The sequence below is a fragment of the Leucopleurus acutus genome (genome assembly GCF_964270905.1).
Source record: "Leucopleurus acutus genome assembly, chromosome: 15".
Classification (NCBI taxonomy): Eukaryota; Metazoa; Chordata; class Mammalia; order Artiodactyla; family Delphinidae; genus Leucopleurus; species Leucopleurus acutus.
Window position 1 is genome coordinate 42138586 of NC_139157.1, and position 26419 is coordinate 42165004.

The following is a 26419-nucleotide window of genomic DNA, read 5'->3' on the forward strand; positions in this document are numbered from 1 at the left end:
GTCCCTGGTGACACTCCATTTTTCAGGCATTTCTAGCCTGTTGTCTATTTAGGAGACTTTTCCGTACTTATCTTTGAACCTCCAGGATCTGGCCCAGGACTGCCTTGTAGAAGATGCTTGATCAGAAGGTAAAACACATCTTCACATCCAACATGAAGAGTCTAAGGTCAGGGAGGTTACTGACTCACCGCCGTCACATAGCTGCTATCTAATGCAGCTGGTGTGAATTATATATATTCTGACTCCAGTCCCCTGCTCTGTGCCCTAGAACACCCTGTGATATTGGTGTGTGTGTTCTGTTTCATACTAATAATATTAACTTCTGAGAGAAGATTTGGGAATTTGCCGTGGTTGACATGAGTCGGCTTTACAATATATGAGGATCAGCCTCTTTATCCTCCTTCATTTCCTCTCCTTGCTCCTGAAATTCCATTCTCCCTATTAATACTTTCCCAGAAAGTTAGCATATGTATTTTAAATGTGCTTGCTTTAGTGCTACACTAGTTTGTAAAGTCTTTATTTTAACTCAGTTTGTAGACTCCCTGTGTATTAGTCAGGATAAGCTCAAGTGCTATGAAAATAGACCCAACAAGTAATGTGTGAAACACAATAGAAGCGTCTTTTTCACTCATGTAAAGTCCACGGTAGATGTTTCAGATCAGTGGGGTGACAGTCAGATGGCTTCCTCTCCTTGTCATTATTCAGGCTGACATTTGGCTCTGCTGTCTTTAAATCATAGCTTCCAAGCTTGCTGTGTTTGTGATATCCCTTTATCCGAGAAACTGGAAGGAGAAGAAACACGGGAGAGGTGTACAAGAGGTTTTATGGTCTAGGTCAGGACGTAAGGTGATGAACTTGACCTGATTTTCCCTGAGCTGTACTGGTTTTAAAACAGAAAGCTTCATATCCAGGGAAACCCCTCAGTCCTAGGACAGCAAGGACAGCTGGTCACCCTCCATGGAAGTGGTACACTAACCTCTACTTAGATCCCATTGGCTAGAGCTCGTCCGATGGTCACACCAGGCTGCAGAGGATGCTGGAAATGTAGTCCACCCATGTGTCCAGGAAGCAGTCTTATAAATATTTCTGCATAGACAGTTGGGGAGTATTTCTAATAGCTATAAGCACTGAGACAAGGAGCCTAAAAAGTGGCTTATAAGAAGAAATAGACACAGAGGGGTGGGAAAAGGACCCAAAATCTAGATCAGGAGGGGATGGTTGAATAAAGCCTTTGTTGCTGATTATTCAACACATGGGGACCAGTTCCTGCATTTTCTACCATGCCCTTAGCCAGGGTTTGTTTAGAGTGGAGGTTTTCATAATTAAGATGAAATACAATCTTGTTTCAAAATCTTACCTCTTTTCACCCACTTGTAGGTTATCAAGGATTCATTTGTGATGGTAGACCAGAACGACCTTCACTGGCCTTCACCTACATGCAGCTTTCAGGAATACATCTGCTACTTCTGTTCTTGGAGAACCTTGCTTGATCATTGTCTTCTAGCAGACATGATTTGACCCATTGGTATTTAAATCCATCCTCTATTAATCATAGCGTCCTTTGTTGTAAGCTTTCTATATGCCAGCAATCTCGCCAAATGCTTCACTTACATTATTTCATTTTGTTCTCTCAACAACACTTAGGTACTTTAATTTTCCCTCTATTATAGATAAAGAAACTGAGGCTGATAGACGTTAAGTGACTGGTGCGTCACTACACACCTCTATGCTGCGGAATGAGAACTTAACTGCTTCCTGCCTCACTCCAACGCCTGATTGCGTGTACTGCACTAGAGAGACTCCTAAGGGGATTATGTTGTTAATTTGGGGATAAACTAAAATCTGCTCCAAGGATATTATATTTCTCTAGGATGGGATGCAAGGACAGATAAGAAATGCACGCTCCAATAATATGCTCCTTAGGTATGTCCTGTGTTACAATATATTATCTTATTTCTAGGAACACACTCATATTATCAAAACGTGTGTGTATGGTCAAGGCCAGAATCAGTCTGCAAATATTTATCATAAATATCATTTATGTAGTCAAGCATGTATATATATATAGGGGACACAGAGTTGTGATATCCTGACACTCCTCCCTACCGCCCCTTCCAAGAACTCAGGTATTAGTCCCCCCAGGTTCTGGGAATGTTGGCAGCTGACAGCTCTTTGCTTAGCTCCTCTCTGGGACTTTCCTCAGCTAGAGAGAGACAGCTTGCCCCCTTCCTGAGGGTAGCCCGTACCCAATATGACTAGTTGATGCAAGGGTACAAATGCCCTGTGTCCTTCGCCCAGTTTAGGACAACTTTGAAGACCATCTGTGATGGTTAATTCTGTGTTAACTTGACTGGGCCAAAGGATGCCCAGATAGCTGGTTAAACTTTATTTTTGGGTCTGCCTGTGGGTGTTTCCGGAAAAGATTAACATTTGAATTGGTGGACTGAGGAAAACAGATGGCCCTCCCCAATGTGGGTGGGCATCATTCAATCTGCTGAAGATCTGAATAGAACAAAAAGGCAGAGGAAGGGAGAATTTGCAATATATATATATACGTAATTGGTTCTTTCTCTTTGGAGAACCCTGACTTATACACAATGCAAGCTCCAGACTTCCGTGTAGGACTGGCTGAGGCCCCTGTTGCTATTGCACTGCAGATCAGCTTCTCCCTGTGACCAACTATGCTGCCTGCATGCCTCGACAGGTGATGACTCAGAGCAATCCCCCCAAATAAACTTTCCTGTGCGCCAGTCTCCATCTCAGAGTTGGCTTCTTGGGAAACCTCATTTGCATTTTATGCCATGTGCAGTCTCCGTAATCTATATAATCTTTATGATAAAGACTAGAACACAGATCCTTTCACACACCCCTACACACAAATATGTTCCTTAAATAAGCATAGATTATTCACAAATAAATTATTTGCTGCTCACCACTCGCTCTGCAGTGGGACTACGGAGAGGGCAATTCTGGGTCTGCAGTGCGTCTCTGTGAGAGTGTGTGAATCTGCATAAAAGTGTTCATTTTGAGTTTTCTTTTTTTATATTTGCTATATCTCTTCCCTCCTGCCCCCTCTAACATTTATTATTAGACTGTGAAAATAAAACCAGGAATAGCAGTAGGGACAGGGTCAAAAAAGGCCAGCAAACACGTGGTTGGGTAAGAGCATGGATGTACTTTAGCAGAGACAGCATCCTGTAGATTTCACCTTCTGAAAAGTTCCTGATTTTGTCTACTTCCCACCTTCTTCATTGTTTTCTCTTGGCTGCTTTATTCCACCAGACTTACCTAGATTACTACAGCACATCCCTGGCTTATTTCCTGTTTGCTGTCTTATTCCCTCCAAACAAATGTCCATACTGTTTGGATAATATGGACAAATGTGTCCAATACATCCAGTGATCTGCACTGTCAATCTAACTTGTTATCCTGCTTGTTTAAATCTCTGAGTGGCTCTGTGGCACAGAGTTTCCTTCATTTCCTCTCATTGTTCCTGAAATTCCATTCTCCCTATTAATACTTTCCCAGAAAGTTAGCCTATGTATTTTAAATGTGCTTGCTTTAGTGCTACACTAGTTTGTAAAGTCTTTATTTTAACTCAGTTTGAGCTGTGCTCCGAGGTTTATGCTCCCTTCCTCAGGATGAAGTTATAATTAGGAAACAGTGGGTACGTTTGACAGGCTCCTTTGTTTCTTGGTGTGACTATGTGATTAGCTCTTGCCAATGGAATGTTAGCAAACATGGTGACAGTCACCTCTAGGCCACGGATTTTAAGAAATAAACATGGTTTGCCATGTTCTCTTCTCATCTCTTCTGGCTGGAAGCAGATAAGACCCTAGGGAGCCACAAGATAGAAGGAGGCTTAGTTTCCGAATCACCATGTGGAACAGAGCTGCCCACTGACCAGACTCTTCTGCTTCAAACTATTACATGAGCAAGAAATCATTTTCTGTTGAGTTTGAGCCAAAATGCATATTGACATCTACCGGTTACAGCAGCTAACCCACCCAAACTAATAGACTGCTTGTCACTCTTATGAGCTATTTAAGCCCTGTAGTGTAGCTCACAAGCTCCTGCAGATGCAGCTCCTTCTTGCTTCTTCAGCCTCAGTGGGTAAGGCCTCAGGCTCTGGAGCTGGGCCGCATGGGGTCCATGTTTTAGCTCCCTCATCGGCTTTGTGACCTTGGATAAAGTACTTGAGTTCTTTCTGTTTCCCCTCCAGAAGAAGATAACATTTGTCAAGAACTCTGAGAACTTACCCTGCTCCAGGGCTAGCTTGCCTTGCTTTCATGGATGCTGGCAGAAGACACGAGACTCCTAGGTCAGAGGAAAAGGGCTTTATCATTCACAGCCCGGCGGGTGACATGAACTTCATGTTTGTATTGGTTCCCCTCGTCCTCCAAGATCCCCAGTGCGATCCGATGCAACGCCAGGTCGATGCTGCACATGCAGTGCGTTCGCATCACAGCTAAAAACCCTGAGCTTAGGAATCCTAGCTCTTTTTAAATGGCTGTGAGCAAATCTGCCTGAACTTTGCTCCAGCAGGAAACATTATCCTTATTATAATAGACAAATATAATAAACAAACCTGCTTCTGCTCTGGAGGAGATAAAATCTCATTCTGCCCAGGGAGCGGTGTCTCCCAACAATATTGCCTTCTCTTTGGATTATTACAAGGACTAAATCAGTTAGCACCTAGAGCTGTTTAGAATCATGCCTGGTACATAATAAACCTTCAGTAATCGAGCTGTTGTTATCATGTCTCTCTATTCCACCTGCTTCTTTTTTTCTTTTTAATTTATTTTTTATTGCGGTAACATTGGTTTATAATATTATGTAAGATTCATGTGTACTTTATATTTCTACTTCTATATACACTACACCATGCTCACCACCAAAAACTTAGTTTCCATTTGTTACCATACAGTGGATTCCCTGTGGTAACCACTAATCTCTTCTCTGTATGTGTGTTTCTGTTTTGGTTTAAAAATAATGGTTAGATGCCACGAAGTAGGTGGCAATCCTTTGACCGTATGCGTGTTGTCAGGTCCAAGGGCCACTTCCATCCTTGTCCCTGGGTCAACGGGAGTGCTAACCTTCTCTCCTTTCATACAACACTCCACCTACTTCTCTACGTGAACCAATCTGAGCTGCTTTTACTCAAACATGCCACACTTTCTTTTGCCTCTGGGCCTTCAGACTGATTCCTGTGTCTGGAGTATTCAACCCCGCCATTCACCCCATTCCTGCTTTTCCCTCACTTCTGTCCCCACCCATGAGCTTAGGTGCCCCTGCTCTGTGCTCACACCTCCGCTTACTCTCTTTCCCTCTCCTAGAACACTTGCCGACCCTCAGTGTTGATGTTGTTTACATTTCTTAAACTCCCCTGGAATGTAAGCTCTGGGAGGCTAGAGAAAATATGAAGCAGCAGAAAGGGCTCTGGCTAGCTTTAGGAAAAGGGAGAATTTATTGCAAGTTTTCTGAGTTAGCTCATGCAATCAGAGCTGGAGTTGAACAACCAAGAACATGGGAAGGGAAGGGCCAGGTGATCTCCAACAACCTCAGCAGGGCTGTCCGCAGATCCATTTACTTAACTCAGCTTTGATGATTCCCAGGGTTGAGGTGTATCTTTTCCAAATTTCAAACATTAGAAACAGAATCTGAATTCAGCTTGTGTTAGGTGATCACCCTGCATAAGTCAGCTATGGTCAGTGGATGGAGTTACATAATACAGATGTGGCCATTGGAGACCGTTCCCAATGTAAACACATTAAACTGGACCAGTCACTCCCAAGGATTGTCTACCACTGGGAATATGCCCAACATGCCCTTTATTCCTGACGCCAGGCTTGCTGCCTCCAATTGTTTCCCCCATTGCAGTAGGACTATTCTGGTATTAAGTTATTCTCTCTCAGCTTTAGACCCACTCTCTTTACTCTCTCTTTAGTGACACTGGGGCTGGGTCTCTGCAAACCACATTTCTGCCCTGCTAGATGGATCCCTGCCAGGCTCCGGCAATGGGGGCATGAGAAGCAGCCTGCAAGGCTGGAGGTGGGAGAAGGGACTTGCTCCTTCCTGGCGGCTTCCTGTTTTTGTTGGTGTGACTCACCCACCTTGCTTCTTCACCCAGCTGTGCCAGTTCGTTCCAGCAGCAGCATTTGAATCCAGTTTGCACTCTTTACAATACTCACAGAATTACTCTCATCATGCCTACTGATACCGGCACCGGCCAAGCAATGCCCCCTCCGAGTGTGGGAGCCACACAGGTCCTCTCCTCTGTGTGCGGAGACACCGACACCAGCTGAGCAGCACGCTTCCTCAATGTTTGGTGATCTCCCAAAGCTCAGAACCTGCCCCCCCCCACACCCAGAGCTCAGAGATACCAATACCAGCTGAATAGGACTCTCTCCTCAAGGGCCTGAGTTTCAGCTCCAAGGGGCTCTTTCTCCAGGCTTCTGCATCTTGGCAACCTCTTCTCCCTGTATCCCCAACCCTAGGGATAGCAGCTGCTTTCTATAGTTCCCACCCCATGATACTGTTTTCATTTATCTGGCTAATAACTCTTTACATTAAACTTCATTAAAATAACTGGTATGATTTTTTCCTGGCTGGACCCTGACTGATACATGGGATGATTTTTCTAAAATAGAAATCTGATCTGATTTCCATTTTGCTTAAAATGCTTCAGTGATTACACCAATGTTCATTATCGGCACTATTCATAATAGCCAAAAGATAGAGACAACCCAAATGTCCATTGACAGACAAACTGCATAAACGAAATGTGTTATATCCATCCATACCGGGATGTTGTTTAGCCTTAAAAGGAATGAAATTCTGATACAAGCTGCACCTTGGATAAACTTGGAAAACATTATGTACGTGAAATAAGCCAGACACAAAATGACACATATTGTGTGAGTCCACCTCTGTATGAGATACTTAGACGAGGCAAATCCATAGAGACAAAGTAAAACGGAGGTTACCAGGGGCTGGGGGGCTGGGGGAAGGGGGCGTTGTTGTCTGTCAGGTACTGAGTTTCTGTTTGGGATGATGGAAAATATTCTGGAAATGGATAGTGGTGATGGTTGCACGACATTGTGAATGTACTTCACGCCACTGAATTGTACACTTAAAAATGCTTAAAATAGTAAATCTTATGTTAGGTATTTTGCTACCATGAAAAAATGACCAAAAGCAAAAACCGAATAACGCTTTAGCGGCTCTCATTGATGAAATTGGTTTGGGGAGGAAAAGGATGTGAAGGTGCGCTTCGGGCTTTTCCTGAGTGATAGTGGGCCGTGGTGCTGCCCTGGCTTATGCACCTGCTGTCGTAATCGGCGGGATCCCCCCTTCCATCCCAGCAGAGCCTAACATAGTTGGATGGGATCTACTACTACCATATTCAGCATTCTCGGCAGGGCTGCTTTTCTCTCTCCGTTTAAACAGTGCTTTTAGGACCTTCTAAAATCATCTGCGCTTAATGCCTTCCGACCAGGCAGTGTATTTACTGCAATTGTTTCTCTCTTGGCCTCAACTGGACTTTCACACGGACATTCTTATCAACTCACTTTTTTTTTTTCTATTTTTTGGCTGCGCCTCGAGGCACACAGGATCTTAGTTCCCCGATCAGGGATTGAATCTGTACCCCCAGGAGTGGAAGCGTGGTTTCTTAACCACTGGACAGTCAGGGAAGTCCCTCACTCTTTGATTCAAGATGACCACCCATTTAGTGTTTCTCTTTTTGTCACAGTGTTGAAATTCTACGTTTCAATGGTCAGAAAACTCCTCACCATTATATGAAGAAGCAGGAAGCACAAGAACCATGTAAGTGAAGTATCTCTGACCTAGTGCTTTGTTTGCCTTATAAGAGTTCATTTTATCCTAGAAGATTTGGGACCATAGATTGTCCTAACATCCTCAACGGATGGAAGATAATGGGATGATAATAGACAGTTTCAGGCCCAGAAGGTTTTTGTTTTCCCCGTTATCAATTCTCTTCTTAATGTCCTATTTCAGCGAAGGAAGTTTCAGTGGTACTAATAAGATTTCCTCTCTCTCCTTCTCTGTCAAGGAATGAGTACAATTTAGATATTTTGCCTGAGCAAAATAATATCCACAAATGTGGAACCAGCCTGATACTTTCATTTTCTTGCGGAGGCATATCAAGATCTGCGAGCCAGCTGTCAGAGACTATGAGTCTAAGTAATCTTCCTCGAAGCTCTGTCTAATCTCTCTCTCCCCAGCTCGTCGAAGGCCCATTTCCCCTGCTAAATTCAATGGTAGGTTAATTGGATTGGCTGTGTAATGTGCAACTGAGATTATCTCCATAAAATTTATTTATAAGTTTTATTGCCTACATAGTGACAGAGTGAGCTAATACGTTTTTTAGATGACTACTGTAGTTAATATTCCCTAAAGAAGAAAATGTGTTTCGGGTATTTGGATTTATTAAGGAAAGGAAAATAGAGTCACAAGACAGAAAAAGAAGAGAGAGAGACAGATGGAGGGAGGGAGAGGCAACACCATTTAACTCCTAAAACAAGGGTTGGATTTTGGACGACCTCTGAGGAGACTATTTCCTGGACCTTTTTGCCGCAGTGCTTCAAGGCATGCTGAGTGACATGAATGATACAGAGAAGGGACGAAGTGCATTTTCAACATCATATCTGCGGCCATTGTCCAGACTCCCCTTACGTTCTGTTACCCATGCAGTGGATGCTTGCAGAAGGCAATCAGAGGGATGTGTGAGTCTAGGGGAGGAGTGGTACATTCTTCTCCAGCCCTGGGACACAGGCAGACACCGCGGGACAGGTCTGATGTGGCAGGGGGTTGCGCGACTCCCCAGTAGACCAGTGGCAATGCCTGGTGGCCATGGACTGCAGCTCTTCCATTCACTCGCTGTAAGAGCTCTCACAAGTCACAGGGTCTTTGTGTGTCTCTGTTTTCCTCTCTGTACAGTGGGGATGAAAAATACCTGCCTCGTAATGCCATTTTGCGAATTCAAGGAGATAATACACAAAGATCTTAGACCAATGCCTAGCACGTACTAAACATTTAATCATTGTTAACTACTCTTATTAGCACTCTTCTCTCAAACTCAGAGCCTCAGGGGACTGGTGCTGAAGATGGCCACAAATAGTTGCATGAGAAAGGAACAGAGAGGGACTGTCGGGGCCTTGGAGAGAAGGAGGAAAGCACCACAGTCCTGCCTCGGGATGGGCCTGGTACCAGTCGTTCAACCTGCACAGAGCGCAGCTCATCTGCAGACTCTTACTTTCTAAGTCCTCAAGGCAATGGAGTCTAATGTCAAAAATGTGGTTAGAGCTGGTGTAGCTGGGCAAGAAGAGGCATCATTTTCACCCAGCCTGTGTAGTTGTGGAGATGGAAGAGGGTAGGGGGTAACAGAACGGAGTTTGGAACCAAAGTGTGTAGGTTTCTATCCAGCACCACCAGCTATTAGCCGAGTTCATCGGCGAGTTGCTTAACATCTCTTCTGAAAAAATGGGGATAATGATACTATCTACCTTGTACAGTTGTTATGAGGATTAAATGAGTTAATAATTGAAAAACATTGAAGGTATTTCCTGGAACACAGTAAGTGCCATGTAAACATCTATAGCTGGAGAAGTTTATAGTACTTGTCACTTCCACGTGAGTTCAATGCTATTATGTATCTGCAACCTCAGCTCTTGCATGGAATTTAGGGTGGAAGCATTCACCAATGCAACCATGTTTCTGATCACCTGGGATGTGGTTTTCAGATTCTGTAAACGTGGTGAATCAAGCACACAGAGTGTACATGGTTCACTGGTAAACATTTAAGGTGTTTCCCAAACATGGAAACAGAAAGAAAAGGGAGAAGGGACGACACTGCCTAGTGATAATGAACCAGATGGTTATAAAAAGCATAGAGTGCCTTCAGGGGGCAGAAAAGGAGAAAGCACAGAAGAGGCTCAATGAGAGGGAAGGTAGTCACTGTAGCCGGGAGAAGGAGTTGTTGGGCAAAATGGCTTAAACCTCTTTTCGACGCGGCAAGACGGAGTTGCTCTAATGAGATGGTTGCATACACAGCGAGGCATACGCTTGCCCCCTTTCCCTTCTTCTCCCTCCCACGATGCCTTTATATTTTTAGCCTGTGGGGTTGGAATGATGAATGCCCGAGTGGAAATAGTGTTGGAAGGAGATTTTTCTTGGCAAAATGGCCCCAAGGGCTGCCAAGTATTTTCTAAGATGTAAACAAATCATCCACCTTCATCAGGGAAAGCTTAACACTATTCCCGGGTTACTGTAGGCTTTTCACCTGCTGTCGTCTGCAATGCGAATTCCCCACCATCATCACAAAGTTTACAACCATGAAGCAATCCATGATTCAGAGAAATCGCTGGTGTCCCAGCTGCTAGAATCAAATAATTGGGCAGAAAATAGTAAATAAAAACCACCTACTATGAACAGTGGAAGGCTACCGTGGAAGTGGCACTGGTTTGTGGGTTTGGATTTTCTCTTGGTGTTGCCACCCACTACCCTCGGTATATCTCTGTTTTCACAGTTATAAGAGAAAGGTGTGGGATTAAATGATGCTTGAGATTCCTTCTTGCTCTGAATCCTACCATCTAGTGTAAAGTGTGATTCTAGGCTACTTTGGCCAGAAAGCAGCTCTGTCTTTATATTTATGATAAAAACCTTCCAGAATTTCTGCACCTCCTCTCCTATCTTTTGGAGGGTCCCTTTCCACCCGAGTCACACAGTTATTGCCCTTACCATGCCTCACAGCTTTCTCCTACAGTGTGTGGATTCTCCCTCTCAACGGACTTCACAGGCTTGCTATGCTCTGGAATGTATCCTGTTTGACATACTATCTCCATTTCTCTTAACTTCAGCTCAACCTAAACTCACCTGTCTTGCAGTTTCCTTCCCCGGAGCCATACTCTCAGATAGATAGCTTAAAAAATTATGTATTCCGGGCTTCCCTGATGGCGCAGTGGTTGAGAGTCCGCCTGCCGTTGCAGGGGACATGGGTTCGTGCCCCGGTCTGGGAAGATCCCACGTGCCGCGGAGCAGCTGGGCTCGTGAGCCATGGCCGCTGAGCCTGTGCGTCCGGAGCCTGTGCTCCGCAACGGGAGAGGCCACAACAGTGAGAGGCCTGCGTACAGCCAAAAAAATTAATTAATTAATTAAAAAAATTATGTATTCCATCTAAAAAAAGTGGTTCTGAAGAACCAAAGTGCAGGACAGGAATAAAGACGCAGACGTAGAAAATGGACTTGAGGACACAGGGAGGGGAAAGGTAAGCTAGGACAAAGTGAGAGAGTGGCATGGACATATATACACTACCAAATGTAAAATAGATAGCTAGTGGGAAGCAGCCGCATAGCACAGGGAGATCAGCTCTGTGCTTTATGACCACCTAGAGGGGTGGGATAGGGAGGGTGGGAGGGAGGCTCAAGAGGAAGGGGATATGGGGATATATGTATATGTATAGCTGATTCACTTTGTTATACAGCAGAAACTAACACAGCAATGTAAAGCAATTATACTCCAATAAAGATGTTAAAAAATATATGTATTCCAAAAAATATTCCTCTTTTAGCAGAAGATATCTGCCTTTCCATATGGACTTAATCCAAAGGAATGGTAGGAATTTCAGTGACCACAAATCATGGGCAGATTCTTACACCCAGAAACTTTGGGAGTCCCAAATCACACTCACAGCCAACTGCCTACATGTAAAGTCTACTTATATCTTCAGGAAATTCAATTCAAGAACCATATATCAGTCACCAGATATTTACATTTTATTGTCCTAGGGTCTGGTGCAGTGAAAGATATATCACTAAGGTAAATAGGACAGTTCCTTCTTATAAGAAGCTTAAGCCTTTGTAGAGCTACAGAATTTTTTTTTTATCTTAAAGGATAGCTTTACAAATTTTTTATTGTGGAAAAATATACATAATATTCACAACATAAAATTTATCGTTTTACCCATTTTTAAGTGCACAATTCAGTAGCACTAGGTACAGTCACGTTGTTGTGATAATAGTTTTATCCACAATAACTTATTTATTTATTGGGAGCCATAAGTTTGAGTGTATAAAACTGAATAAGTTATAGTTCACACCTTGTAGGTGTGACTTAGCTGAACAAATAAATGTGATATAAACTGGTCTAGAATTTTGTCAGTCTGCCTGCCTTCCTACTCTCCTTCCTTCCTTTCTTCTCTCTCTCTCTTCCTTCCATTCCCACTCTGTTCCTAAAATGGTCTAAAGTGGATTACAAAGCTACATACAATATAACAGGGTGAAATCAACGGAAATCTGTCGGGGAACATAAGGGTGGGAAAGTGAGACGGAGCCATGTGTGAGGTGAGTTCAGAAGACACATGACTTGGAGTCCTATAAACACATTATATATAGGCTTCAAATTTTATTCTATCCCTCCCCGAGCCAGTTTAGCAGAGAAATTTGATCCATTACAAGATTCACCGTATCCTGACTGGGACCTCAAACAAAAACAGGTGCTCAAGAGCACACAGCTTTTCTTGATACCGAGATCAGAGGAAAGTTCTCCTGTGGGTTGTACTTGAGAGGATGTGTGTGGTATGATGAACCACGTCCATCCGTCACTCTACACAGCAATGAATCACTATGGACTGTCTCTTATTAACAACCTCCAATGCAGCCTAATGGCATTGCCCAAATGGTCAGTTCAGTAAAAAAGTGTTCCAGTGCTCAGGTCTTTACTGGGCTGGCCTAATCCAGGGGTGGATTTTAGAGGGTCTATGGTGGACTAGTATGCACAGTCTTTAAGGTGGTCTCAGCTGGGGCACCTGGGCACATCCCCAGGTTGAATGCCTGTACTTCAACAACCTCCTCTATTTACCTCAGTGTGCCTTGCAAATGTTATCATTGTCTGTGTGTCTGACATGAGAAGAGTGGGGAAGTATCATTTGGGGCTACTCTAGTTTGTGATGAGGAAGTCCCATCACCTACACTTAAGAGACTGCTGAGCTCTGAATATGTAAGTGGGAAGGTCTGGTGGTGTGACCTACTGTTCCCAAAGTGGTATTAAACATAAGCTAAAGGGAGGAGAACCAGATCACAGGGCTTTTTAGCTAAAAGGATTAATCTATTTCTTCTCAATTTGAGTCTCAATATAAGTGCCATCGTGGTTTCAGTTCTAGTCAGACAGAAATGCCCAGGTTCTCCATAGAACCCATGAAGATTAGCCCAGTTGTCATGATTTTGGGCTGTTGAGCATTTCTAGCGTGGGGAAGTCCGTCACTGGAAGAGTCTTGGTGATGATGGGAACCACTGGAGAAACCACGAGCTGGGGGACCCCCAACTCTTTCTTGCACATGACTTGGCCAAGTATACATTCAAACGTTAAATCTTAAGTGGTACAGAGATGAAGAGACTGTGAGATTTGTTTGTCAGTAGTTGTGGTGGTGGTTTAGCAGCATTGTCTACAACTGGTGACAGTGTCCAGTGGCGGCTGAGTCAAGTGGCCACAGAGGTATTCAGCAGTGACAGCAGTAGTTCCTATCTGACAAAGTCTTTACCTTGGGTTTAGCTGTTTTGTGAGCCTAGTTCTCCAGCCTTCTTATTGGGCTTCTGAGTTGCCCAATATTTTTTCCAATAATTCCTTTATTGCTTAAGGTAGTCAGGTTGTAATAAAGACTCTTGATGATATAGCCAACTGATTCCTTCTCATGCAACTAAAAGCTAAAGAAAAGGTGACTTTAGTCTGGATCAGTGTCTCCAGAAAGTGATACAGAGGTCAGCCATGATCCAGGAGTTAGTACCAACTGACCCATGCCTGCCATACATACCCATAACACACAGGCCAGAGAAACCTAACCTTGTAATAGGGCAGGAAACATTGGAAATAGAATGTTTGGTTAGCCCAATAGGTTTTTAATTTATGGACTTTAAAAAATGAGATACCTTCTACTCTGGATTTAACTTGAGAGGCCCACATCTATAGAGTTGATAAAGGCAAAACAAATAATCAAAATCAGGGTCCCACATGGACAGTGGTCTTTGAACACCTCTAGGGGGCTGAAAGTCATCCTCCAGAAGATTACAGTCAGCCTGAGCTTACTAATCAAGTGGAAAATCCTGGCCCGGAGAACAAGCATCCTAAGAATCTGATGGCATTCAAGACATGCTACCCCCAAAATACAGCACCTTGGCGTGTTGAATGTTTCAAGTTGGAGGAATTTAAGAAACGGCAGGTGCAGGAAGGTCTTTCTGATCTTCTCCTGAAGCGGGTCATAAAAGCTTCCTGTGAGAGCTGCCCTTCACTCTTCAGCAAACCCAGCGTAGAAACACTCAGGTTGAGCCATTCTTTTGGGGTCTTCATTTCCTTACAAAGTCTCCCGTGTCATGTAAAACTTACATTAAATGAGTTCGTCTGTTTTTCTCTTTTTAATCTGTTTCTTGTAATAGGGGTCCCTGTAGAGAACTTAGAAGTGTAGAGCAAAAAGATATTTTTCTGCCCCTACAAATTATAACATCCAGATATTGGCTGTAATTTGCGAAGCTGGAAGAGCAATTCTCCCATATGTGAACTTAGGTCTGAACTTCTAGGAATTTTCCTACCATATTTGTAAGTATGGCTGTGGCTGCATAACTCCAATCAATGGCTCCCCTTTCCCATGGTCTTCTCCTTTGTGTGTCTCTCTGCCTTCTCTTCTGACTCTTATAAGGACATTTGTCATTGAATTAAGGGCCTCCCCAGGTAATCCGAGATGATTTCCTCTCAAGATCTTTAATTACATCTGCAAAGACCTGTTTTCCAAATCAGGTCACTTTCACAGGTTCTGGGTGGATGTATCTTTTGGATGGACCACCATTTAACCCACTACAGCACCATTCCGTCCCCCAGACCTAGGCTTCCACGTAAATGCCAGGCGGTGTCTGTTGGTGCCTAAGCTGACCTCTGAGCTGACTGGGGCTGGTGTGGCTGTTTGGGTTCAATGGCAGCTCCCAGGGGCTGTGCTGCCTTTCCCCGCAGTCCCCACCTCCTGGAAGAACCAGTGAGGTGAAGCTTGGGAGCAGCGTAGCTCATCCTGTCTTCATGCCCAACAGAGGTTTTTCATGCTCAACTCCCTGCACTGCAAAATAGAAAGGAAAACTCGTTATGCCCCTATTTTCTAAAGACACTCATTCCTGCTTTTATTTACAGCCTTGAAAATTTCTCATTAGTTCTTATTTCTGTGGTTGTTTCTTTTAGAGGTTTTCCATATTTATGCATGGGAAGAAATTCATTCGGTATCTCAGGCATTTTAGAATTTAATTCCAACCTGCCACTATTATTTTGTTTCACATTGTTTATGAGCCCAATCTCTTTTTGACTTTTAAGCACGATGATGATACCTGGCTCTCCTTCTCCTCCATGCCTGGGTCATATATATGTTTTTTATCTTGAAACTAACTCCTGAAAAATGAGATTGACTGTAATTTGCACCCACATTCTTTTTTTTTTCAGAGGAAGTTGCAATATCTGATGTCTTAATATGCAATATCAAGTGTTCCTTAAATTATTCTCTCGAGGTAGAAGAGGATGTGGAAATTATAGTCAGCTCTCGACTGCAGACTGTCCGTGTTTTCCTGTTCCCTAGAAACTGTCAGGGGTAGCTTGAAGAAGGGAGAGGAATCAAAACTCACATCAGCCAACTTTGCTACTTGTGAAGCTCTCTGGAAAAATATCTTTGGAGAAAAAACCTGGAGTTATAGAGTAACATGAGGTATATAGTGTGTTCTATGAATTTCATTCTTCCTGAACATTCAGACCCATACGTCAGATGACAGCAAGTCAGGCATCATTTTGATAATCTAATTTTGAAAATTCCTAATAGACTCTAAAGTCAGAATGTGGGGACATTATGAAGGACATTAGAAATTATGAAACGTTTGCCCATTATTTATTTCCACTCATTCCTGGTTCACATGAGATTTGTTACTTTTCTTTCTGGAAGATGATTATCTCCTAGCATGATGTCAGAGTGTCTGGGGCTAACATCGAGGAATCACAAAAGTAATGAAAATGCTTTTTTAAAATTCACATTTTAGAATTCTTATTGAATTTTTTCAGAACCTTGTTTTTCAATATGAGGGTGCATTTATTTCATAATGAAAGTCAAGCAGTCCAGCTCTCAACTGCTTTTCCTTAATACTGCTAAAAGGTAACCAAATTCAGTTCATATAACTAGAAAATCTTTCTTCTTTGAGCTTTTTCCCCAGACTTTGTCACTTAGGGAAATGATTCAATCCCAGCCTATTAGATCTCAGACTGCCTATGGCAGGACTGTAATCATTGGTCTGAACATGCATGTTTCAGACATTATTGTTTCCAGAAGGTACACCGTACTGTGTCAGGAGAATCTGGAAAGATCTATTCCATGAGGACATTTCATATTGTGGTCAGGAAAAACCCTAATTATTTCAGTTAATTTTTACATTCCTTTTATTCAAAAATAAGTTGCAAGTTTGTTATTGACTAGGGTCAGAACATGCTACCCCAGGACACGACATGTTGATATATTGCCTATTTTAAGCTGAAAGAGTTTGATAAAATGTCAGGAAGCAGGAAGGTCTGTGTGATCTTCCCCTGTGCTTCTCCATCATTGAGAAGTGTCCTCCTCACCCCCTGGGAAAAGGGACATGCTCATCTCTAAGATAGAGAGAGAAGAGTCCAGATCAACAGGCCTAAGTTTCCCCAGTTTATTACAATTAGCTCATACCTTCTTCTTTTTAAGTCACAAACACTTTTTTTCTTTTACTTCTTATTTTTAAATAATTATGTATTCACCAGAAGTTGATGAGAAGTCCCATATACCCTTAACCTAGTTCTCCCCAATGGTTACATATTTAAAAAAATTTTTTTTCTTTAAATTTTATTTTTTTATTGAAGTATAGTTGATTTATAATGTGTTAGTTTCAGGAGTATAGCAAAGTGATTCAGTAATCACAGCAAAGTGATTCAGTGTATACATATGTATATATATTACTGAATCACTTTGCTGTATATATACATATACATATTCTATATATTTCTTTTTCAGATTCTTTTCCCTTATAGGTTATTACAAAATATTGATTAGAGTTCCCTATGCTATAGAGTAGGTCATTGTTGGTTATCTATTTTATATATAGTACTGTGTTGGTTATCTATTGTACATATAGTAGTGTGTATATGTTAATCCCAAACTCCTAATTTAGCCCTCAATCCCCCCCCACTTTCCCTTTGGTGACCATAAGTTTGTTTTCTATGTCTGTGGGTCTCTTTCTGTTTTGTAGATAAGTTCATTTGTATCATAATTTTAGATTCCACATATAAGCCCTATCGTATGATATTTGTCTTTGTCTGTCTGGCTTGCTTCACTTGGTATAGCTCATGCCTCCTTTGTCTCATCATATTCCTCCACAGATATCCACTCTTCATCTAACCTAGCATGAAAACACCCAGGTTTTAACCACTTCTTCAATTCTTCATTTCTTGAGGAAGGCTCCCGTGTCATGTAAAACATGTTAAATAAACTTGTATTCTTTTCTCCTGTTACTATGCCTTTGTCATGTTAACTTTCAGACCCAGCCAGTGACCCTAAGAGAGTCAAGGAAAACTTTTTCCTCCCCTACAACATCAAAGGTTAGTTCATGTTTTATTAAACAAGTGTTCAAGTCCATTGCCACCAGGCCCAAGATAAATGATTTTTTGGAGTTAATGTTCTAGCTCAGTCATTTCTTTAAGAGACAGTGTTCATCAGCACTGTTGTCTAACTTCATATTTTCATCCAGGAATTTTTACCACTTCCCTAAAGATAGTTCTCTTTTTGCCCAGACTTAGATAAGTAGCCATGGATCTATAGTCCAAAGTCACTCATTCACTTCCCTATATATTAATATTTGTGAAGGGGTTGAATATTTTTAACAGCTGTATCTCTGGCTTAATAAAAATGCTTCCTACTGATTGTGAGCCAGGTTTTGTTTATCAAAGATGTCTAAGGTCATACCAGGAGCATCAATGCTATTAAAATCCTACCTCAGAGAGTCAGAATGTTCCCAGTGAATTTCTTCCTCCTTAATCTGCTCAGAGCCAGTTTATGTTGCTTCAAACAAAACAAGTACCTAATATTTTTTCTAGGCTTACAGAGTTTTTACTCTAGTGGAGAATATAGTAATAAACACAACAAGACGTTATTTTAAATAGCAGGAGGTATTATGAAGAAACTAAACCAGGGTAATGGAAAAGAGTGAGACTGGGGTTAGGGTGATCAAAGCAGGCCCTTTGGGGAGGCAGCACATGAGCTGCAACCTTAACGTGAAGCACCAGAACTGCAGTGAAGGGGGAGCATATCCTACGCAGAGGACGTGAGGGCCTCGCGGTAAGAACGGGCTTGGTCTGTTGGAGAAAGAGACACAGGTGTGGTGAGTGAGTGATGGGAGAGTAGAAACACATGCACTTGTAAAGCTTCTAGGCAGGATCCAGGTCTGGTGGGTCCTGAGAACCAGGCAAGGCGTTTGAATATTATTCTAAGAGCTATTGGGAGAGACTGGAGGGGTTCATACAGGGAAATAACAGGATGTAATTTACATTTTAAAAAGATCTCTCTAAGTAGAGTTGCAGGGGTAGAGAGGCGAGGGCACTTAGCTGGCAGTTTCCACAGCTCAGGACAGAGAGGGAGGAGGCTTGGACTGGGGCGGCAGAAGCAGCTGTGCTGAGTAATCATCTTCAGGGCATGAGCAATAGGATTTAACAAGACTTCCTGATGGATTGGATGCGAATGCTGATGAAAGGAACAACACCGAGGGTGAATCTGAGGTGCTTGGCTCTAGTGATCAGGTAGATGATGGTGCTATTAAGTTAGATGGGGAAAACTGGAGGAGAAACAGATCTGGGGAGAATCACAAGTTCTGTTTTGGACCGGTTAGGTTGGAGAGTGTCGCCCAAGAAATGCAGATATCTGCAAATGAGAAAAAGAGCTTGTTTGCCATCTTAAGAATTGCAACGCAGGAGACACCGGTTTGAGCAGCAACTCAAATGTGCTCTGAGGAAAGTAGAGAACGGCGGGTTCGTAAAGACAACTGACAAAGACGTTCCAGAGACATTACGTAGGTTATTTTTACAGAACTACGATCGGGGCAGGCATTCAGTCACTTGGCAGCAATCGGCTGCTTAGCTGCGATTTCTAAAGGGTAAGTAAAGAAAACAAGTTCTGGTGGTCTCAGGAAGGCCAGGTCAGAAGTTTCTACTGCATCCGGTATGGATGTAATTTCCACTTCCTTAATGGCCTACTGGCTTCATTTTAGAGCCTTTGACATAAGTGACCCCATGTTGCTGTTCATACTCCTCAAGAGGCCCAACGGACATCCACGTGGACACGTGGAACAGGCAGGGAACGGTCTGGGAACGGGCTGGGGATGCAAAAGTGAGTCGTCAGCATGAAGCTGGTGTTTAAAGCAGTGCGAGTGAGTGCAGATAAAAAGGAGAAGCAAACTGAAGGCGGAGCTGTGGGAAGCTCCAATGTTCAGCGTTGTGCGTGAGAAGGAGGGTCCAGTAAGGGACACCAGGAAGGAGTGGCCTGCGTGGACTGTGAGGTGCGGGGACGCCAGGCGAATATGGGCCACAAACTTCAAGGGAAAGAAGTGCTTCAGGAAGGAGGCTGCGCCAGTGCTACTGAGAGGTGGTACAGATAAGATGTCTCCCTGGGGGAGGGGGTGGGAGGGACCTGCTGCCTCGGCAGGCGGGATGGGGCCTTTGGAGGAGTCAAGGACATTTCCCCGACTACGTCTTTCTACCTCCAGAGCAAGTTAGTACTTCTTCCGTTTTTGTTTTGTTTTTCTTTTCCTCAGACCAGTGTTACTGTTGGGACTACACAGGGGGAATCTGTCTGTCACGCATTTCCCGTACCAAAGGAGAGCCTTGAATGTGGTTGGCGTTGGTTTCCTAAGCTAGCTGACTTACTCGTTACACTGTAACCCATTCTATACTTGGATGCAGAGTCACTTCATTCCTCTCCCACATGCTTCTTTTCACTGGATTCTTGCAGGTGCCTCCTCAAAGGTTTGGTGAATTTGAACCGGTTTCTGAGATATCATAAGACATCTTGTTCGATAGTGTATCTTCCGTCTTTGGAGTCAGGCACACCTGGGTTTGCAGCCTGGCCTCATCACTTGCTAATTGGGTAAACTTGGCGATTTTATATCACCCATCCGTGCCTCTATTAACTAACTCATCAAAAAAAGAAAAAAACTGGGATACACTTTACAACCCATCCCACAGGGTTGTTTTGAGGACTCAATGGGACAATCGCTACAATGCCCGTTGTCTAGCACACAGTAGAATAAATTATATCAGTTGTAGCTTCAGCTACATAGAAATCTGTAACAGATTCAAAGCAAATGCAATGGCTCCCCTCAAATCTTGAGCCAGGATGCTCCAAGATTGGCAACGGGCAAAGGTCTCCTTAAAGGGAGAGACCTTGAGATCTGACACTTTTCACTGAGCTGCATCTTCCCCTTGAAGATCTTATACTACTTACTGTAGCTCCACATTATCCCCCAAGTAATGGGAGAGTCTCTATCCATTGTCAGTATCAGAGGACCAGGGCTTGATTTTATAAAGGGAGCAACTTGTTTCCATTATAGACGCAAATGGAAAACCTGGGTTTGGCCTGTTTGGGGGCTTTCGTTTCTCTAACTTAAAAAGGCATTCATTGCAATCATATCCTAAGCACAGGTCTAGTTGCATCCAGGAAGGAGGAATGTAGTCTAACTGCTTTGTTCTCAAACATTATCTTGTTCTGAACCACATGTGGTATGGGATGCGGCAAAATTGATGTCTTTGGTCTTATTATTAGCTGCCCTTGGGCTTCTCAGAGAAATCTTGGAGGCCTGAGTTCACAGCTCTGCTGGAGATTGACAGCTGGAATAAGATGTTCAGATGAGGAACACATCCCATTAAGGTAAAAGTAGACACAGCTGCTAGGTCGAGCTGCAAAGGAATAGAGGAGGAAGGATTTTCAAATTTCCTTTCCTGGAGAAAACCATCATCTTGTGTTCATAATACGACATAATCTGTAAGCAAGTGGCTGAAAGGTGGTCTCAAGTTCCACGTAGAGGCAGGTTTTGGAATCCCCTCTGGTGGGTCGAAATAAGAGCATTATCTGGAGCAACTCTGGGCTAATAGAAGGAGACCTAGATCATTTCAGTTAACTTGGATTCCCTTACCGTGTCTTTTTTTTTTTTTTTTAAACATCTTTATTGGAGGATAATTGCTTTACAAGGTGTGTTAGTTTCTGCTTTATAACAAAGTGAATCAGCTATACATATACATGTATCCCCATATCTCCTCCCTCTTGCGTCTCCCCACCTCCCACCTTCCGTATCCCACCCCTCTAGGTGGTCACAAAGCACCGAGCCGATATCCCTGTGCCATGCGGCTGCTTCCCACTAGCTATCTACCTTACGTTTGTTAGTGTATATATGTCCATGACTCTCTCTCGCCCTGTCACAGCTCACCCTTCCCCCTCCCCATATCCTCAAGTCCGTTCTCCAGTACGTCTGTGTCTTTATTCCTGTCTTACCTCTAGGTTCTTCATGACATTTTTTTTCCCCTTAAATTCCATATATATGTGTTAGCATACGGTATTTGTCTTTCTCTTTCTGACTTACTTCACTCTGTATGACAACTCTAGGCCTCTCCACCTCATTACAAATAGCTCAATTTCGTTTCTTTTTATGGCTGAGTAATATTCCATTGTATATACGTGCCACATCTTCTTTATCCATTCATCCGATGATGGGCATTTAGGTTGTTTCCATCTCCGGGCTATTGTAAATAGAGCTGCAATGAACATTTTGGTACATGACTCTTTTTGAATTCTGGTTTTCTCAGGGTATATGCCCAGTAGTGGGATTGCTGGGTCATATGGTAGTTCTATTTGTAGTTTTTTAAGGAACCTCCATACTGTTCTCCATAGTGGCTGTACCAATTCACATTCCCAACAGCAGTGCAAGAGTGTTCCCTTTTCTCCACACCCTCTCCAGCATTTATTGTTTCTAGATTTTTTGATGATGGCCATTCTGACTGGTGTGAAATGATATCTCATTGTAGTTTTGATTTGCATTTCTCTAATGATTAGTGATGTTGAGCATTCTTTCATGTGTTTGTTGGCAGTCTGAATATCTTCTTCGGAGAAATGTCTATTTAGGTCTTCTGCCCACTTTTGGATTGGGTTGTTTGTTTTTTTGTTATTGAGCTGCATGAGCTGCTTGTAAATTTTGGAAATTAATCCATTGTCAGTTGCTTCATTTGCAAATATTTTCTCCCATTCTGAGGGTTGTCTTTTCGTCTTGTTTATGGTATCCTTTGCTATGCAAAAGCTTTGAAGTTTCATTAGGTCCCATTTGTTTATTTTTGTTTTTATTTCCATTTCTCTAGGAGGTGGGTCAGAAAGGATCTTGCTGTGATGTATGTTATAGAGTGTTCTGCCTATATTTTCCTCTAAGAGTTTGATAGTTTCTCGCCTTATATTTAGGTCTTTAATCCATTTTGAGCGTATTTTTGTGTATGGTGTTAGGGAGTGATCTAATCTCATACTTTTACATGTACCTGCCCAGTTTTCCCAGCACCACTTATTGAAGAGGCTGTCCTTTCTCCACTGTATATTCCTGCCTCCTTTATCAAAGATAAGGTGACCATATGTGCGTGGGTTTATCTCTAGGCTTTCTATCCTCTTCCATTGATCTATCTTTCTGTTTTTGTGCCAGTACCATACTGTCTTGATTACTGTAGCTTTGTAGTATAGTCTGAAGTCAGGGAGCCTGATTCCTCCAGATCCGTCTTTCATTCTCAAGATTGCTTTGGCTATTCGGGGTCTTTTGTGTTTCTATACAAGTTGTGAAATTTTTTGTTCTATTTCTGTGAAAAATGCCAGTGGTAGTTTGATAGGGATTGCACTGAATCTATAGATTGCTTTGGGTAGTAGAGTCATTTTCACAATGTTGATTCTTCCAATCCAAGAACATGGTATATCTCTCTATCTATTTGTATCATCTTTAATTTCTTTCATCAGTGTTATAATTTTCTGAATACACATCTTTTGTCTCCTTAGGTAGGTTTATTTCGAGATATTTTATTATTTTTGTTGCAATGGTAAATGGGAGTGTTTTCTTGATTTCACTTTCAGATTTTTCATCATTAGTGTATAGGAATGCCAGAGATTTCTGTGCATTAATTTTGTATCCTGCTACTTTACCAAATTCATTGATTAGCTCTAGTAGTTTTCTGGTAGCATCTTTAGGATTCTCTATGTAGAGTATCATGTCATCTGCAAACAGTGACCGCTTTACTTCTTCTTTTCCGATTTGGATTCCTTTTATTTCCTTTCTTCTCTGATTGCTGTGGCTAAAACTTCCAAAACTATGTTCAATAAGAGTGGTGAGAGTGGGCAACCTTGTCTTGTTCCTGATCTTAGTGGAAATGCTTTCAGTTTTTCACCATTGAGGATGATGTTGGCTGTGGGCTTGTCATATATGGCCTTTCTTATGTTGAGGAAAGTTCCCTCTATGCCTACTTTCTGCAGGGTTTTTATCATAAATGGGTGTTGAATTTTGTCAAAAGCTTTCTCTGCATCTATTGAGATGATCATATGGTTTTTCTCCTTCAATTTGTTAATATGGTGTATCACATTGATTGATTTGCGTATATTGAAGAATCCTTGCATACCTGGAATAAACCCCACTTGATCATGGTGTATGATCCTTTTAATGTGCTGTTGGATTCTGTTTGCTAGTATTTTGTTGAGGATTTTTGCATCTATGTTCATCAGTGATATTGGCCTGTAGTTTTCTTTCTTTGTGACATCCTTGTCTGGTTTTGGTATCAAGATGATGGTGGCCTCATAGAAGGAGTTTGGGAGTGTTCCTCCCTCTGCTATATTTTGGAAGAGTTTGAGAAGGATGTGTGTTAGCTCTTCTCTAAATGTTTGATAGAATTCACCTGTGAAGCCATCTGGTCCTGGGCTTTTGTTTGTTGGAAGATTTTAATCACAGTTTCAATTTCAGTGCTTGTGATTGGTCTGTTCATATTTTCTATTTCTTCCTGATTCAGTCTTGGCAGGTTGTGCCTTTCTAAGAATTTGTCCATTTCTTCCAGATTGTCCATTTTATTGGCATAGAGTTGCTTGTCCTAATCTCTCATGATCGTTTATATTTCTGCAGTGTCAGTTGTTACCTCTCCTTTTTCCTTTCTAATTCTATTGATTTGAGTCTTCTCCCTTTTTTCTTGATGAGTCTGGCTAATGGTTTATCTATTTTGTTTATCTTCTCAAAGAACCAGCTTTTAGTTTTATTGATCTTTGCTATTGTTTCCTTCATTTCTTTTTTATTTATTTCTGATCTGATTTTTATGATTTCTTTCCTTCTGCTAACTTTGGGGTTTTTTTGTTCTTCTTTCTCTAATTGCTTGAGGTGCAAGGTTAGGTTGTTTATTCGAGATGTTTCCTGTTTCTTAAGGTAGGATTGTATTGCTATAAACTTCCCTCTTAGGACTGCTTTTGCTGCATCCCATAGATTTTGAGTCGTCGTGTCTCCATTTTCATTTGTTTCTAGGTATTTTTTGATTTCCTCTTTGATTTCTTCAGTGATCACTTCATTATTAAGTAGTGTATTGTTTAGCCTCCATGTGTTTGTCTTTTTTACAGATCTTTTCCTGTAATTGATATCTCGTCTCATGGCGTTGTGGTCAGAAAAGATACTTGATACAATTTCAATTTTCTTAAATTTACCAAGGCTTGATTTGTGACCTAAGATATGATCTATCCTGGAGAATGTTCCATGAGCACTTGAGAAAAATGTGTATTCTGTTGTTTTTGGATGGAGCGTCCTATAAATATCAATTAAGTCCATCTTGTTTAATGTATCATTTAAAGCTTGTGTTTCCTTATTTATTTTCATTTTGGATGATCTGTCCATGGGTGAAAGTGGGGTGTTTAATTCCCCTACTATGAATGTGTTACTGTCGATTTCCCCTTTTATGGCTGTCAGTATTTGCCTTATGTATTGAGGTGCTCCTATGTTAGGTGCATAAATATTTACAATTGTTATATCTTCTTCTTGGATCGATCCCTTGATCATTATGTAGTGTCCTTCTTTGTCTCTTTTAATAGTCCTTATTTTAAAGTCTATTTTGTCTGATATGAGAATTGCTACTCCAGCTTTCTTTTGGTTTCCATTTGCATGGAATATCTTTTTCCATCCCCTTACTTTCAGTCTGTATGTGTCTCTAGGTCTGAAGTGGGTCTCTTGTAGACAGCATATATAAGGGTCTTGTTTTTGTATCCATTCAGCTAATCTGTGTCTTTTGGTGGGAGCATTTAGTCCATTTACATTTAAGGTAATTATCGATATGTATGTTCCTATTCCCATTTTCTAAATTGTTTTGGGTTCGTTATTATAGGTCTCTTCCTTCTCTTGTGTTTCTTGCCTAGAGAAGATCCTTTAGCATTTGTTGTAAAGCTGGTTTGGTGGTGCTGAACTCTCTCAGCTTTTGCTTGTCTGTAAAGGTTTTAATTTCTCCATCAAATCTGAATGAGATCCTTGCTGGGTAGAGTAATCTTGGCTGCAGGTTTTTCTCCTTCATCACTTTCAGTATGTCCTGCTACTCCCTTCTGGCTTGTAGGGTTTCTGCTGAGAGATCAGCTGTTAACCTTATGGGGATTCCCTTATGTGTTATTTGTTGTTTTTCCTTTGCTGCTTTTAATATGCTTTCTGTGTATTTAATTTTTGACAGTTTGATTAATATGTGTCTTGGCATGTTTCTTCTTGGATTTATTCTGTATGGGACTCTCTGTGCTTCCTGGACTTGATTAACTATTTCCTTTCCCATATTAGGGAAGTTTTCAACTATAATCTCTTCAAATATTTTCTCAGTCCCTTTCTTTTTCTCTTCTTCTTCTGGAACCCCTATAATTCGAATGTTGGTGCGTTTAATGTTGTCCCAGAGGTCTCTGAGACTGTCCTCAGTTCTTTTCATTCTTTTTTCTTTATTCTGCTCTGCAGTAGTTATTTCCACTATTTTATCTTCCAGGTCACTTATCCGTTCTTCTGCCTCAGTTATTCTGCTATTGATCCCATCTAGAGTACTTTTAATTTCATTTATTGTGTTGTTCATCATTGCTTGTTTCATCTTTAGTTCTTCTAGGTCGTTGTTAACTGATTCTTGCATTTTGTCCATTCTGTTGTCCATTCCATCTCCAAGATTTCGGATCAACCTTACTATCATTATTCTGAATTCTCTTTCAGGTAGACCGCCTATTTCCTCTTCATTTGTTAGGTCTGGTGCATTTTTATCTTGCTCCTTCATCTGCTCTGTGTTTTTCTGTCTTCTCATTTTGCTTATCTTACTCATTTTGCTT